General features: G+C 42.9%; 1 protein-coding gene across 1 annotated transcript in view; it reads right to left on the bottom strand.

Moving 5' to 3' along the window:
• Positions 1 to 16,518, bottom strand: part of RPTOR (regulatory associated protein of MTOR complex 1) — a 417,690-nt gene that overhangs the window by 342,186 nt on the left and 58,986 nt on the right. The window lies entirely within an intron of this gene.

Raw genomic sequence — 16,518 nt, 5'->3', positions numbered from 1 at the left:
CATAACTGTTTCCCAACTGGTTTCTTTTTTTCTCCTGAGTCTGGGAGAGAACACCCCTTACACTGATGTCATGTTCCTCTCACAAAGTCCAGTGGAAGAAAACAGTAATTAAGGAACACGTATTCTATCTTATGGAATGATGTGCTGCCTAATTCTAGAATCATAATAAAGCCAATTGAGATCTTTAACTACATTTGTTATAATTTTGTCCTTTGACAGGTAAAAGAAACCGGATAGAATAAACACACTGCTTGGTTGCAATTACATGAAGTTTAAGAATAAGCAAAACTGTTGGAGTGAGCAGGACTGAAGCTATGTTGGGACCTAAAACCACCTGGGCTGCAGGAACTGTTAAAAGACAGTTTTTTTCCTGGCATGCTTTTCTCTGAGTTCCCTCTTTTCTCATGGTCATTTGATATTTTGAATCTTGTCTACAAGGCAAAATGACATTCTTTACATAAATGTAAAGTTGTCTTCCAGTCAGCCTACTGCTGCAGACTTACCACAAGACCCGTACTATCCAGACCCTAGAAAACCAAGGAGGACATCCATAAAGCTATGCTGATTCCACCCCGCTAGCAGGACCCTGAGATAACAGCAAGGATGGGAGCGGAAACCAGAGGGAACCTGGCTCCTTGCATGGAGCCCCCACAGCTCATGTCCCCCACCCTCCTGCTTGTCAATTCCCACATTCCATTCCCTTAGCCCCCTCTTTAAAAAACCCTCAGTAAGTCTGAGTCTTGGTGATGGCTTCAGTCTGGCCATTGTCCTTCAGGTTTACTGGAGAGATGGGTCAGCCTAACTTCTCTCCCCAGGTCAACAGTATTCCTGAATTAAACCTGACTTCCACCACCAACAACAAAAAAAAGAAAACAGCATTTAGAGGCATACTGTAAGGGACTCCTCCGCTGCTGCTCAGGATGGCCAGCAGTGCTTTCTCTCCCAACACCACACCCCCGTGTACCCCAGGAGAAAGGAGCAGAGCTGATGAGTGCTCAGTAACTTACCACGTCATCCTCTTCCTCTTACCCCAGGAAGTTTACAGCCACGTTTTAGGCTCAGTCCCAGCAATTCTCATCAATAATGGCCTCACTTATTAAGTGCTTACTACCTAACAGGCACTGCACAGTGTAGTTTGAGCTCCAGGTCCACGTTAATCTTTCATTAAAGGGTCATGAACAAGCTGGGGACCGAGGCGTCAAGGGAGTAAGGCCAGGATGGAACGCAGGAGATTATGAAGCTTGGCCGCCGGTGTACCTGCCTTCTCCTCTTCATTTCTGGGGCAGGGAGTGGCAGGGGATGAGGCGGGGCTGATACAGCTTTCCAAACATCTCTGACTTTATTTTTATTTCCTCTACCTCAGCCATCACTCTAGACAAATTACATTCCCTCCACCTCTGCAACTGCAGAGAATAAATTTTAAATAGACAATTCTCAGTAAAATAAGTTCTGAGTGAATTATAAAAATTATACCTGAAGATCTGAGTCCCTTAGCCAAGAACACTAATGGAGGCCCAGTAATTACTCGTTATGCCCATGAGATGGCTGAGGGCCCCACCTTGCTATACCTGTCACAGGTGTGGGTTTCCTTGCTCAGGAAATGCTATCTCGAGCTGCACTTTCTCTTTGATTGCTTTAAAGTTAAGCAACAGGAGGGCACGGCCCTCAGAGAGAAAGTGTGAGATTAGCTACACTATATAAATAAGGGCATAAAAGAAACTAGTTTAACACATCCTTGTTTACACAATACACACCTAACCCTACATCCTGCGTACTTTTAGAGGAAAAAAAAAACTTCAAGAATACACTGACACATGAACTAGAAGAATGTATTTGGTCTGATATCTAGCTACCAATTTAATTCCAAAATTGGGCAAATGACATCACCAGTAAATACCCTTAAGCCAATCAAATACGTCTTATTACTTTGTAAATTTTAATAGTATTGCCCTAATTTCAAGTGTGTTAAGTTTTAAATTCTTAGGTACACCTAAAATGTCTTTTTGGTACTTTATTTTCATTTCTATGGAAACCTCATTCCGAAAATTCTAGATTAATGTTTTTTAATAATACAGTTGTAGAATTTTTTAAACGTAAGGATATTAAACTTAATGCGTCAAAAGTGACATAATAGCATATAAAATAACCATTTGGGGCTTTAAAACATTTCTTCTCCACTGTAATATAAGATGACACAGTTATTTCACCAGAGTTATTAATTTTGAATTTGAAAAGAATATCATTTTGAGAAACTATAAAACTTTAAGCAATCACTAACAATGTATGTCCTTGGACATGTCAGTTAATTTCTTTATCCTTAAAGTGAGGAATGGGTGGAGATGATCTCTTAAATGGTAAAGATTTTTCAGATCCTGAAGTTCTAACTCATGGCTGGTCTCTCCAGCCACCATGGAAACATTCCTTAATGGCTGGAGCACACTCCTTGGGATTCTGTGTCCCAGCTCAAAGGTCTCAACACCACTCTGGATTCTAGCCAAGAGAGGCTGAGGGCCATTGAACAGTGGGGTCCTGACAGTGTTACAACAGCCTGGGCAGTTTCCCTTATAATCCTTTGGTGACAGATATGTTTTGAAATTCAGAATTTTTCAGAGTTATGAAAGGATAATATGGCACCTATACCATATCTCATGTAACACACCCAGGAAGGTCTGGAGCAGCATCCAGTATTCAAAAACATTAAAATTTCCACAGTGAATGCACAAGGATTTACTCTCCATGGAATAGACTATCAACAGCCTCACCCCAGTTTAGGCCAAGTTTTACCACCAAATGAGTTGCAAAAACATTACAGTGTTCAGAGTTTTTGGATTTCAGAAGTGCACATAAGCCCATATACTCAGGTGCATGTCACCTCACTGATAAAAATATACTAATGCCTGTCACCATTCAAAGAACTCAACCCAAATCATAAAGGATGTCTTAATTGCAGTCTTCCTACTTAACTGATTTGATGAAACCATATATTTTATAAAAGATACAGGTGACCAAGTGGCACAACCAAACCTGAGTATAAACTGACAGGCTGACATTCAGTGACATCTAAGTCATTGTGCAGAATGAGGAAATTCTGTTTGTTAAATTGCCCAGTCACCACTTTCTGTTCCCCATACTGAGAGTGTGAACTGCCCTTCTTCCTTCCAACATAAACAACAGAGTGCTATAGGAAATAGCAAGAAGCAAGGATGGGGTTGCCACTGTGTGTCACAACGTGCACTGTTTCCTTGTTTGTCTGAAGGCAGAGCCACCCTATTCCCAGGAGCACTCATTAGGAGTCAGGGCGTCAAGCAAAAACTCTGAGCAGAGCCAAGGCTACACAGATGCATAATTTATAAAGAAAGTCAGAAACTAGAACACACAGCAAAGAGAGTAGACACACCAAGGAGGAAAGGGGAGGTGGGTAATAGGCAGTTCAAGAGAAGAAACACCAGTGTGCTGCTCCCTCCCGTCCCAGAGACTGTGGGCACAAGGGAACACCAAGCCCAGCAAGGAGCATGTCACACTGGATCTCTGCAGCCAGCACTGTGGCGCAAAACAAGACCGTGATCACCAGCAGCAGCTGTGTCAGCCTGGGAGATTCCCTGCTTCCACATTCCTTTGTTCCTTTCAACAGGAATTGAAAATAACGAGAGTTTCTTGAATTCATGATCTCAGCTTGTTACCCTGAGCCAGAAGCCTAATTTAGGTTTAAGCACTTTTTTTTTTTAGGCCAAATTCTGTCCACGTTTTGCTGATTTTAAAATCTATCTTCACTCCTATAAAACAACCTAATCAGAAAGAAAAGGCAAGAGGTGAATTTCAACATCAACAACTAGGAAGCCTGGTCCACCACAACCTGAGCAAACGCGTGGCCCGCAGCTCCCACACTTGTCGGCCTCCCACACCACCAAACTGCTCGGGAGACTTGGGGCAAGTGTGCTTCCAACATCAAAGACCCTTGAGAGAGACAGGTCTTTCTAAAAGTCAAAAAGAAGTACATACAAAATAAGTTTCAAAAAAGGAACCATTAAAGCTCACTCTAAAGGTGTTAGTTTTTTACTGGGGAAAAAATTTATTACAGAGATCATAACTTTTAAACAAACTAAAGAAATTCCCTTCTCAAAGGAATTCCGTACTGAGTCCTCTGTGGTTCCTTCACGAACAAACAGTCAGGCCTAGGGCTGCCTTTGTGAGCACAGGTGGCCCTGAGGTTCCTTTAAGAAAAGCCCTGTACCCTAGAGGCCCGGCGTGCACAGCCAGTCCCGAGACCCACGCAAGCTGAGTGAGGGACCAAGACCCACACCTTCGCATCGTCTTCTAACACCTCATGGGGTAAATTTTTTTAAAAAATTTTTTTTCAATGAACTACTCAGTCTCCTTACCTAAAAAATGAAAATAAAAATACATATTTGTCACAGAGGGATAATATGAAGATATATACACTTACAAATTAACTCCAAATAACTCAACAATATAAAATCTAAATATGATAAAATTTATTCTATTGAAGCCTAAAGGTCCAAGCTGCAGGGCATAATTAAATGGCATATGTTACATGGTATTATATGACAGAATATTACACAGCCTTTAAAAAACATATTTTCAGGTTGCACAACTCTGCTGGTGAACTCTGTTGGAAAATGGGTGAACTCTGTGGTATGTGAACTATATCTCAATAGAGCTACTATAAAAAAGACAATTTCAACGGATATTAAATGGCATGGGGCATACTTAAACATAGCTGAGTGAAAAAAGGAGGGTACAAAACCATACCCATAATTATTACTCCAGATATGTAAATATACACATGCAAAAATCATAGAATGAAAACACAAGATGTCATAGGTGTTTCTGATCTCTGGGGAGGGGAAAATGTGGCTGAGTCCTCTTTTCTTCTTTGTACCTGGCCCTTCCTTGTGTGTACTTCAAATTTTCCACCATAAACATGTTATTTCTATAAGCACGGGGGTAGTGGTAGTTATGAAAACAATTTTACCATAATAGTCAATAACATTTTTCCTGAGTGTACATGCTTGTATATATAATTTTTATTATAATCTGAAGATAGAGAAAGTAACTTGTTTGGTTAGCTGAAGCTTGGACAAGCATCCACAGCAGTCAGTGAGCTGGGGTAGTTTAGCAAACAGTGCAGGCAGCGCCAAGCATCCTTAGCGATAGACCATGTTTTCCTTTAGCTCTGAGAACTCTGCTAACAAAACTGAACATGGCCCTTACAATCAACAAATGCTTGGTCTTGGCAAAATAAATATAGCAAAGGGCTCTAATAGATCTTTTCTCCACTCCTTCCCAGGTCAGGACACAAGATAAAGCTCATTGCTAAAATTTCTTTCATGGGAACAAGATTTTCTGATTCAATAAATGGATTGATTTCAAGCTCTTTAGAGATTTCTTTTATTTGATAAAATGCTGGACAGCAGCTTTACTACTCCTAATGTAAATTAAAATTAGAAGCATTATCATGGGGTTGAGTTATTCATTCAGGACTAATTTTCCTTCCACTCTTCATTATCCAGCAAGATGTTACCCATGGTACAGGTTTCACAGAAGCAATCCCGAGGTAAACGCAATACACAGAGCTCCCATGCCCCATGGCATTTCACGGCATAAAAGTCTCAGGATGCTGACTGGAGCTTTGTTTTCCGGCTTCAATACCAGCCTCCTGCTTGGGCCAACATATCTTTTGAAGCCATTCCCAAAGGTCCCAGGACTCCAAATGGAGGGCTGAGGTGGACTCTGGTAACAGAGGCCTTGCAGAGAGGCCTCTCACAAGGAGCTGGCATGTGGGCCCCACTCCAGCTGCCAAGGCAGAAACCTGGCTAAATGGGTGTTTTCAGGAAGACAGAGACTAACATTAAAGACAAGGGCTAACATTTACTTGGGAAAAAAGAGAATGGAAGAAGGGAAATTAGCCAGAAGCTGTTTTGGTGAAATGAGAAGGCCCAGGCTAGTGTGGCAGGAGTGGAAAGGGAAAAGAAGAAAAAAAGGGAGAGAGAATGAGAAAGAAACCAACCTCTTTCTCAAAGAGAACAGGTAACATGGTCGCAGCAGGTGCGGTTAAGTGGGTATCAGAGATGAAAGACACAGGTAAACCAAAGGTCTTGCACAGCTGAAAACCCAATAATAAGCTGTCTATTAGAGGGTCCCATGGAGAGCTGCAGCAGACAACTGCCATCTGTAGCTCCCGTAATCTTTTTAACACCTTCCGTACCTCTTCACAACGTCCTACACTATGGGTCCTACCCTACTATGGTAGGAAACAGAAAGAATTGTGTCCTGACTGGTGCACCTCAGGGGCCAGCATGTGACCTGGGTTGCTACAATCAGATGCACCTGGCCAAAAACCAGATTCTGAATCCTGCGCCACAAAACCACTGGTCCCCAGAGAGGTGAACATCCTGCAAGCTCTGTGGCGGTGGTACCCGGCTCACCAGGAGGCAGCAGCAGGTTTCTGGAATTCCTCCCAATGTCTCAGTTGCTCAGCAGCTACAGAAGCTCCTTTGGGGTCTACTGTAACTTCAGGGTCTGGCTCTTGGATACTCCTGGAGATCCCTGAAATTCTTTTTCTGCTTAACCTTGCTGGAGTGGATTCTGATGTCTTTTTCTGCCATCTACATGAGAATGATGGCTTGGCAAACCTCACCTTAATAAAATAACGTCAGAACTCCCCCAATTACCTAATTAATTACTCAAAAGAATTCTAAATGAGGTGGGAAGGATTATAAACATAAAATGACGAATAGTAACATTTCAGTTTCTTCCAAAGTCCTGGTGATGATGGTGACAGCACGTGCGAATATCCTTTGGGGATTACCAACTACTAAACCAAGCTGGCAGCAAACCCTGTCTACAATCAAGCCCATGGCCTAGAATTTAACAAAATGCAGTGTAGTGCACACATCAGCATCTGCTTCAAAGCCTCTCTCAGTTACAGCTTTTAAGGTCTGAGCAGTGAGATATTTCCTACAGCCTGGTATTCACTATACACAGTTTTTCTCACATTCTTGCAACTCAAACTGCCCAAAATATTTTTTAACACTCTCTATCTGGTCTGATCTCAGGAAGTGTAGAAAAAAACACAAAACATACAAAATGAAGAAGGCCACGTTTCATCAGCACCTCGGTGCCTCATGTGAACAAAGCAAAACCTCGTCTATAAACATGGGTCTGCAAATGTGACGAGGTTTTCTGCAAAGACCACCATGCATAAGAAGCAAATCTTCCCGAAGACGGCTTGCCAGTTAGCTCAGTTGGTTAGAGCGTGGTGTTTTAACACCAAGGCCAAGGGTTTGGAACCCCGTAATGGCCAGCTACCAAATATATATATATATATATATTCCTGAAGGATCCACAAAAATAATTAATAAATCGTTTCTTGAGATAGTAATTTTAAAGAAAAATTCAAGTAGAGCCTCAAAAACACAACGTTTATATTGGTTATTTTTTTCTTTAAAAAAGCAATTTCAAAAATGGCATTCTTTGGGAAATATTTCAAGCATGAATCCAGGTGAGGCCTCTGACACACTGCAGGCAGGCCCTTTCTCAGGAGCTGCTTCTCCTGAGCACGCCTCTCCTGGGGAGTGTTTACTTGGGGGTAGTCTCCCTCCTCGACCATGGGGTGTCCACCAGGCCTGCTTGTCTTTGAGCCACAGCAGCTAGGGCCTTGCTGGCATGAAGAGAGGGACTGTCTGGCTTTTCCAGAAGCAAGGTAACGAGAGATCCCACAGCAGTATCCTTGATGCAGGCCTTCCACAAACACCAGAAAGAAAGTCAATCTCTTCTAGAATTCTGTAACGGAAAAGCCACTCAATGCAGCCACAGCCAGAGCAGAGATTAACGCTAAAATGGACGTTTCATCGTCTTTACACCGTCATTTGTCCAGAACACATGGCCCAGCTTAAACCTCAGCACCACTTCAAAAATGCTCCCCACAGTTAAACCATGGAAAAGCACCTGTGCCCATGTTAGGTCTTCAAAGTGCCACATGTGAATGTTATGCTAAATGTATGCATAAAAAAAGAAGTCACAAGAAAGGGATTCTGAATTCCAAACATCTTCATTAAATGCCTGTGGCATCAGAGATAGCCAGAGGTCCTCGGGACACAGCAATGAACCAGACGCTGCCCTGTCCCTTCCAGAGGAGAGACACATGTAAAGTTTCCTTCCAGAAATGCCCAAAGAGCCATGGTGCCCAGAGGAAAGACTCAGAAACCTAACCCTGTCTGACAGAACTGGGGAAAGCTATGCAGGGAAAAGGGATGTTTGAGTCTGGAGAGGGAATTCACAGGCCAACGAGAAGTGACAGGCGGTGCAGGCTACCAGGAGCAGAGGCAGACAAGCAGGCGGATGCCCTGCGCAGGGCCAAGACCATGGCTAGACTCCCAGGGAGGAGTGGTCCCCCTTCACACGGGCATAGTGCCCTTCACTGCACAGGGACCACATCCAAAGAGGGCTGCCAGCTCTGCCAATCTGTGCTGATGCTGACGGGCTGTGAACTATGAGACGCTTTGTGGTTCTTTTTATAAATACATACACACACTCGTATACATTATCCTCCCATAAAATTTCCACCCACATTATGGCCTTACATCTTCGACAAATGATTTTCAAATCAGCTTCAATTAAAAGTTCAAAGAAAAATATTTAAAGAGAAGGCTGGGAATCAGAATAGCTTCAGATATCTGGAAACTGGAAGCTAAGCAAACCAGATTCCAACCTAGAATTCCACACCTAGACAATCGGTTAAGTATGAAGACAGAGTAAAATTAAGGTTCATATGAAAGTCTGTCCTACTTGTAAATGATAGTAAATTCTTCTTTCCTAAGTTAAAACTGACTGCTCCTGGTGTGACACACTGTGAAGTCTTTTACAACACTGTGAAGTGTTTTTGCCAAAAGGCTTAACCAGGATGCAATCATACCTCCAGATCGAGCGTCTGGTTTGCAGGAAATGCAGGGCTAGAGAGACAACACTCAGCACCACCTAAGGTGGGACATTCTGCAACACAACCAGCCTGGGCCCTTCCTCAAGAAGTCAATGCCACTTGGAAAAAAAAAAGTTCTAAGTTTAGAAAAGACTAAAGAGACTTAAACAAATGTAACGAGTAGATCTTAGCTTAAAAAATAAACCCAGCTGTAAGAGGTGTTATTGGAATGGGTGGGTAAATCTGGGGTAAATCTGAATGTGGACTACGTGTTAGGTGCTCATGTGGAAGTATTGCCAGTTTTCTTGGGTGTGATGCAGTGCTGGGAAAATAGAATAATTTAATCAGGCCCCCTCAGGTCAGGTTGGGGGTGGTGTGGCACATTCTTCGTAAGCAAATTATGTGGGGGGGGTGGAGTTAGTGTGCATGTGTGGTGCCACCACCTTGGCTGGTGTTTACTGCCTCAGGTGGCCGCCGCATGCAGCCATGCTCTCCAACCTATGGCTTCCAAGGACCTGTTTGCCAGTTACCTAGCTCATAGACCTGCTCATAGACCTGCTCATAGACCTGCATGTGAGGGGTCTGGTGACCCATCCTGGTGTGTGAGGGGTCTGGAGACCCAGGCTGGCATGTGAAGGGTTTGTGACCCAGTCTGTGAATTGGCTTGAGGGGTCTGTGAGCTCCAGACCCAGCCCTAGCTCGACAATTGGCCCAGTCAGCAGGATTATGGGCAGGGAAAAGAGCTTGACACGCGGTGTTGTGGTTAGCTGGGAGAACGATGTTTCCATTCTCAGGAGACACGCAGAAGTGCTCAGGAAGAAAGTCACCACGTGTGCCACTTACTTTCAAGTGACTCAAAAACACAACAAAAAATATGATAAAAAAGGGCAAACAGGGAAAAATATAAACAATTATTACATCTAAGCAGAAGGTTTACAGTGTTCACAGCACCATTCTTCCAACCCTTCTAGTGGCAGGAGAATTTTTCAGAATAAAGACTTGGAGCCAATCTGCATTGAAAAAAATCAAAACTGACCACAACAAGATACCAAGTAACAATGCATTCCTCTTGCTAGAAACTAAGTTTCCAGGTAATGAAAAGCATTTGGTTTCCAAGAAAGGACAAGTTCTGAAACCATTATGCTCAACAGACTGCACACACGCCTACACCACTCTAACATCAGTAGTTAAGTGCAGAGGTGCAACAAATGTCCCAAGGCCAGACACATTTCCTGCCCTTCTTTCTAAACTGATACACAGCGTGATGACACCTTTTAGTATAACAAAAGTCAAAGAACTTTCTGGGTTTTCTTTCCTTCAAGAGAAGAACTATAACAAGTCAGGACTCCATGTGCTACTGTCATGGAAACCAACCCTGGCCTCTGCTAACCGATCAAATCAGGAAGTTCTCTGTTCACTCCCTCTCTGTGAGTGGCCCACCAGGGCCGTCAGCCTCCTGCCCTTTCCCCAGCACCTGGGTGTGGCCTGCCACCTAATGAGCTCTCCCCGCTCCCGAGCAGCCCCGAGGGCAGGAGGCGCAGCCTCAGCACCTCTCCATCACCAGCCTTCTTACCATGACAACAGAAACACACTTGCTCACTCTAATGAGCTGCAGTAACTGACAACAACGGTAACACATCACACGTTACACAGGGACAAGATCCAGAACGCTTTCTGTCGGTGTCGGCCTAACGCTGTCCACGCCAGCTTCGGCTACACACACAAACAGGAACAGAAGTGTCCCACATTCTGCTTAGCTGACTGAACAACTCGGACAGCAAGAAGAGGAGGAAGAGGCTGGGGAGGGGAGGAGGCGATGGAGGTGGAGCAGGAGAAAGACAAAGATACAAGGGGGGAAGGTGCAGGAGGATAAGGAAAGGACAGTCAGCAAATAAATGAAGAGAAAAGCAACTGTATGAGTGTCAGTTCAGAAGTCAAAGTCGAGAAAACCCTGCCATCTCCCCAACTGCCAAGCCCCTGGGACCACATGACTGCCTTGTTGGAAGGCTCCCTACCGGACACGTACAGAGACAGCAATGAGCATGTTCTAAACCACAAGCTACACTTCAATCAGATACTTGTCAGACTGAAGGTAACAATTTCAAGTTTGTCTTCTAAAGTCTATTACTACATGTGGCCTATAATTGCACTCTTTAAAACAACAAAAAACAAAAGAACCCTTAAATTATTTACACATACATCTCCTTAAAACACATCCACGTTGTTTTCTGGTTTAAACTACTAATTGAAGCTTCATCTGGAAGCTTCCAACCACTAGCATTTGTAAAGCTACTCAACTCTGTGAAATCGTCCTTTCCCAGAAGGAAGACTATTAAAATTTAGAACGTTTCCTACAATACCTGGACATTCCAAAATGTTCCTTGTGATCTGCTCTGTTCAAAATAAAGAATTCTGAGAACCTGAACCCAGAATGTCCAGCAAAAACTGGCTTTCTGAAAGAAAGGGCTCCCTTTACCAAATGCCGATGACTCCCCTTTTCACATGACCCGTGCCCTTGACCATCAAGAGGAGCTGGAGACCATGGGCCCTCTGCCTGTCCCTCATTTGTTAAAGCACCTACAGTGTGGTTTGGCGCCTCCTGTCCTCTTTGACCCCTCCTTGCCACCATCTCCTTCCTCCCCCCACCCCAAATCCACTCTACTTGTGTCATCTGCTGGGTCAGTGAAAGGCACTGCTGATCACCCAGCTCAAACAAGTCCACTTCACCCAAATCTGATGCTGGCACCCTTACCTCCCACGCTGACGTCCACTCCATGCTTTTGCCATCGTCTTCATCCAGGCTTTCAGCCTGACTCTTCCAGGTTATCGCAAAAGACTCCTTACTGCTCCCCTCTCCAATCTGACCCCATGCTGTGTCTCCAGTTAAATGCCACAGCATGGCTTCTAACCTGCCAGTCTACTCATGTCATTCCCATCCCCTAGAGTGGTCTAGAAAGCACCCCTAGAGTGGTCTCAAAGCCCTCCCTGATTCGGCGCCATTTCATGTGTCACCACACCTCTCCATCTACATGCACGGCTGACAATTCCCAGAACATGCCATGCGCTCTACTGCCTGGAATAGCCTTGGCTTCGCAATCTGTTACTAACTCCTGAAAACCTTCACTTAGCCTGAGTTACCTGCCCTTGGCCTGTTCTTCCAAAACTATGTCTCTTCCAGAAGCCCCAGCACACTGTGCGAGCCCATGTTGCACTCCAGCTGACTCATATGCTGATGTGTGCAGGGGTGGAGCCACCTGGGGGCAAAGAGAGATACTTTCACAGTGACACACGAGAACTGCTCTCCAGGGATTATGGAACACGTGAGCACACGCACACACCCAGGAGAATCGCAGCCACAGGGAGGTGTTACTACTGCACACCACAGCCTCCAAGTGGTTTTGGCAGAGAAGAGTTTGAGAGTCCTTGGCAAGGCTAGAATACACGCCCTGTGGCAGAGAAGAGCTACCCAGGCCTGGGCTGCATGTCCCCCCTCACTGTACACGAAGCAGGCAAGAGTCCCAAGCTGACCGCTTTGATAACTACCTATGTGGTAATAAATGATGCTCCTACATTTGCACACCATCTGCTCCAACACCTTTTAAGTGTTCTAGAACACTATGAAGCCCAGAAGTACCCACACATGTGAGAAATTGGCGTATACACAGAGGTGGTAAAATAAAGCCAAAGAGAAAAAGCACTTTGACAGCAGCCACACATGTTGGAGGGAGCAAAACTAGATCTCTACCTCATCCCCGCTGGATGAAAGACCCAAATGTGAAAAGCAAAACTTCAAAACACTTGGAAGACAATGGTGCAACACAGCTTTATGACCACAGGATAGGGAAGGACGTCCAAGTTTCAAGAAGAACCTGCAAATACACAAACAGCACAGAAGGAAAAAGAAGGCAGAGGTACCTACACCAAAACATAAAACATCCACAAGACACACACACCTGGAGCATGCACATCGAGAGAAAGGGCCTATCACATGCCGGATTACTAGCATCAATACCAGATTGTCAGCATCTACTTTGTTTAAAAGACAAAAAAAAAAAAAAAAAAAAAGAAAGAAAAAGACAAAAGATAAAAACAAAAGGAAAAAGAACAAAAATATAAACACATAATTTCCAAAAGAAAAAACTCAAATGGCCAACACACATTAAAAAGATGCACAACCTCACCAGTTCCCAGAGAAACACAGATGAGGTTTCATATCACAGGACTGGAAAAAAATACTCACGTCTTATAATACCTCATATTAGCAAGGTTATGGATAGGAACTTCCAGATGTTCCTAGATCTGGGAGAATAAACTGGTACTAACTACCTCTTTGGAGAGAATTTTAACAAAATGGTAACCTTGAAGAATCTACATGCCCTACAACTCAATTCCATTTTTAGATAAATACCCTAGAGAAACTCTCACACATGTGCAAAAGAATACATGCATAAGCATATTCACTGAGACACTGTCCTGAGAAGCGGAAAAGTTAGAAACGACCTCGATGCCCAACACCAGAACTGGATGCAATGTTTGCAAAATGAGCGTGTGTAGTAGAACACCATTCCACGCGTAATGAATAAATGATTTCTACACAGATATCAACTAGGCCCTAAATATTTCAATGTGGTTTTAATGAATGCAGAGATCGAAGATGCTGTTAAAAGCTATAGAGTGAAGGGCAGCACAAAGAACGGGCTATTCTGACTGCAGTAGCCTAGTGTCCCATCCACTATATCATTATGGAGGTATGGCCGGCAGGGGACAGACAGCTCTAAGAAAATCTGAGTCTACTTTTCCAGGAAGCACCGGTGTAGCCCATTCAACACTGCTGAGCTGACCATAGCCAGAAACAGAGAATGCACTGTATGTCCTAAACCATGGAGTCCACAGGGCAGCAAGTCCCAGCAATGATAGGCATTTGCCCATAACCGCACATCACCTGTGTGGTCAGCCACCTGCAGACCACAGAGGTCAAGGAAGCATCAGTTTCCTCATCTGCAAAACAAATGCACTTAACCCACCCTGAGCACATCTGAAGGAAAAACCTGGTCAGTGGTTGTGGCTGGGCCTCGGCACGTAGACCAAAAGGGGAGGAAAAGTCCCAGAGCACTCTGGACTCACACAGGCCACAGCGGCCTTGAATAACTCAAACAGACCTGGGACCAAACCCCTGTCCTCACGTGCACTGGCTCTGTGGCCTTGGCCATGTGCATTAACCTCTCTCAGCCTCTCGGCTGCTGCTGCTTCCACCACCACCACCACCACCACCTACTTCATAGGGCTGTTGTGAGGGCCGAGTGAGGAATAATGTGGACTACAGGTTAAACAATTACATTAGAGTATACATTGTTAGAAAGAAACAACAGCAGTAAGGATGGCCCACAGAGTTTTCCATGTGCTGATATGGACGATCTCGAGAATATCCATTAAATTGAAAAAAGGAAATTGCAGAACAATGCATATAGAATGCTATTTTTTGCCTTATAAAAGGAGGAAAATGAGACTACATATTCTTATTTGCTTTCATTTGAACAAAGTACCAGAGGGACACAGAAGACTGCTGTGACAGTAGTGTGTCACAGGGTAGAGGGAGGGAGGCAGGAGTGGGGGGCCCTTCTCAATTTACTTTTTCATATCACTTAGATTTTTGACCCTCATGAATGTATTACCTATTCAAAAAATAAATAAAAGTTGAAAAACAAGATAGCCTATCATTCTTAAAAATCAAAAGAATTAAGTGACAGTGAACAAAAACTTTAAAGAATAAATGTACTCTTTCTACCATGAAACCCAGCACTGGTGATTTACCATAAGCAAAACTTACATCATTTTGTCACATTAAATTAACAGTGTTCATTTTTATTTTATTGATTTTATAGTTGGATTTATATTTAATTTGTATGTTTGTTTTGGATTTATAGCTGCATAAAACTCCCATAACCATAAGTAATTTATACCTAGCTTTCGGTTTTACATATTTTAGCAGCATTATAATAAAAATTACAGATTTTTTTTTATATTCAAAAGGGATTTAGTTAATATTTTGGGGGTTTTTTTGGTTCCCAAGTCAGAACAATTTTTGTTTGTTTGTTTGCTTTTATTATTATTTCTAATTGATACATAATAATTGTACATATTTATGGGCTACTGTATGATATTTTAATGCACGTATATGATGCTTAATGACCAAATTGGGTAATTAGCATATCCACCAACTCAAACATTCATCATTTCTTTGTGTTTGGTACATTCAAAATCCTCTCTTCTAGCTATTTGAAAATATACAATAAATTATTAATTATATAGTCGCCCTGCAGTACTATAGGACATTAGAACTTACTCCTCCTATCTGGCTGTAACCACCCTCTCCCTAACCCCCAACCCTTCTCAGCCTCTAGTAATTACTATTCTACACTCTACTTCTATGAGATCAACTTTCTTAGCTTTACAGTAAAAATTATATATTTTTTTTAATCTTCAAAAGGGGTCTAATTAACTTTAAAGAAAAACAAAGCTGGAGAGCACATAGATGTGTCGCACATGGATGTGTGGCACATGGACGTGTGGCACATGGACATGTGGCACATGGACATGCACAAGCAGCCACCTAATGAGGACAAAGCCCCCAAATGACTGAGATCTAGGTCTGGCTGCGTGGCACCCAGAAGTCAAAGATGTTGCCCAATTCCTCTAAGCAAGCAGCACCCAAAAAATCAGGGAAGACACAAAAGCAAATTTAATTTTTAAAATAAATAAACATAAGTATATGGCATAAGAAACTTTAGGAAGGTGAGGGGTAAAATATAGGTTTGAGAATAGACACAACTGAGTTTGAATCCTAATTCAACCACTTAGTGGCTAAACTAAAAAGCAGGAAAAGTTAAAAATAATAATAATAATCAACTAGTAAACTAACATATATGACAAGTTTTTTTAAAACCTTCAAACTCCCCGTACTGGCCAGCCATCAAAAAAAAATATACTTTGAAAACACTATTGAGGGCTGGCCTGTGGCTCACTTGGGAGAGTGTGGTGCTGATAACACCAACTCAAGGGTTAAGATCCCCTTACTGGTCATCTTTAAAAAAAAAAACACTATTGATAAGTGAAATTAAAACCATTTAAAGATCTGCTTTTTAAAAACATCATCAAAACTATGGTTTTAGATACAGAACTGCCTTCAATTATAAATAAAATATGATGCTGTCAACAGCTATAGAGTAATAAAATTTTCAAATAGTTTTCAATTAGTAAAAAGTTGAAGATTCCAGGACTGCAGGCACCTTACCTTACTGTGCATGCACACCATACTCAGTTGCTGGCACATAATTTGTGGCCTTCTTTCGTTAACTGCATCTACAATGGGTCATTTTTTGGTTAGATAAAGAATCTTTAACCTAAGTAGCTCCCTCCAGAAATCCAGAGCTGAATTTCCACCAGAGAAGGGCCCCACAGACTGCCCACTGCTTGCTAAGAGGTATTGTTCTTCGGTAGACATGCAATGCAATGAAACTGACACGCACACCCAGAAAAGACCTTTACATGGATGAATAAATGGATGAATGGATGGGTGGGTA

Source organism: Cynocephalus volans, chromosome 16 (genome assembly GCF_027409185.1).
Source record: "Cynocephalus volans isolate mCynVol1 chromosome 16, mCynVol1.pri, whole genome shotgun sequence".
NCBI classification, from domain to species: Eukaryota; Metazoa; Chordata; class Mammalia; order Dermoptera; family Cynocephalidae; genus Cynocephalus; species Cynocephalus volans.
Note: the sequence above shows the minus strand (reverse complement) of the source record. Positions and strands in the feature narration are given on the sequence as shown.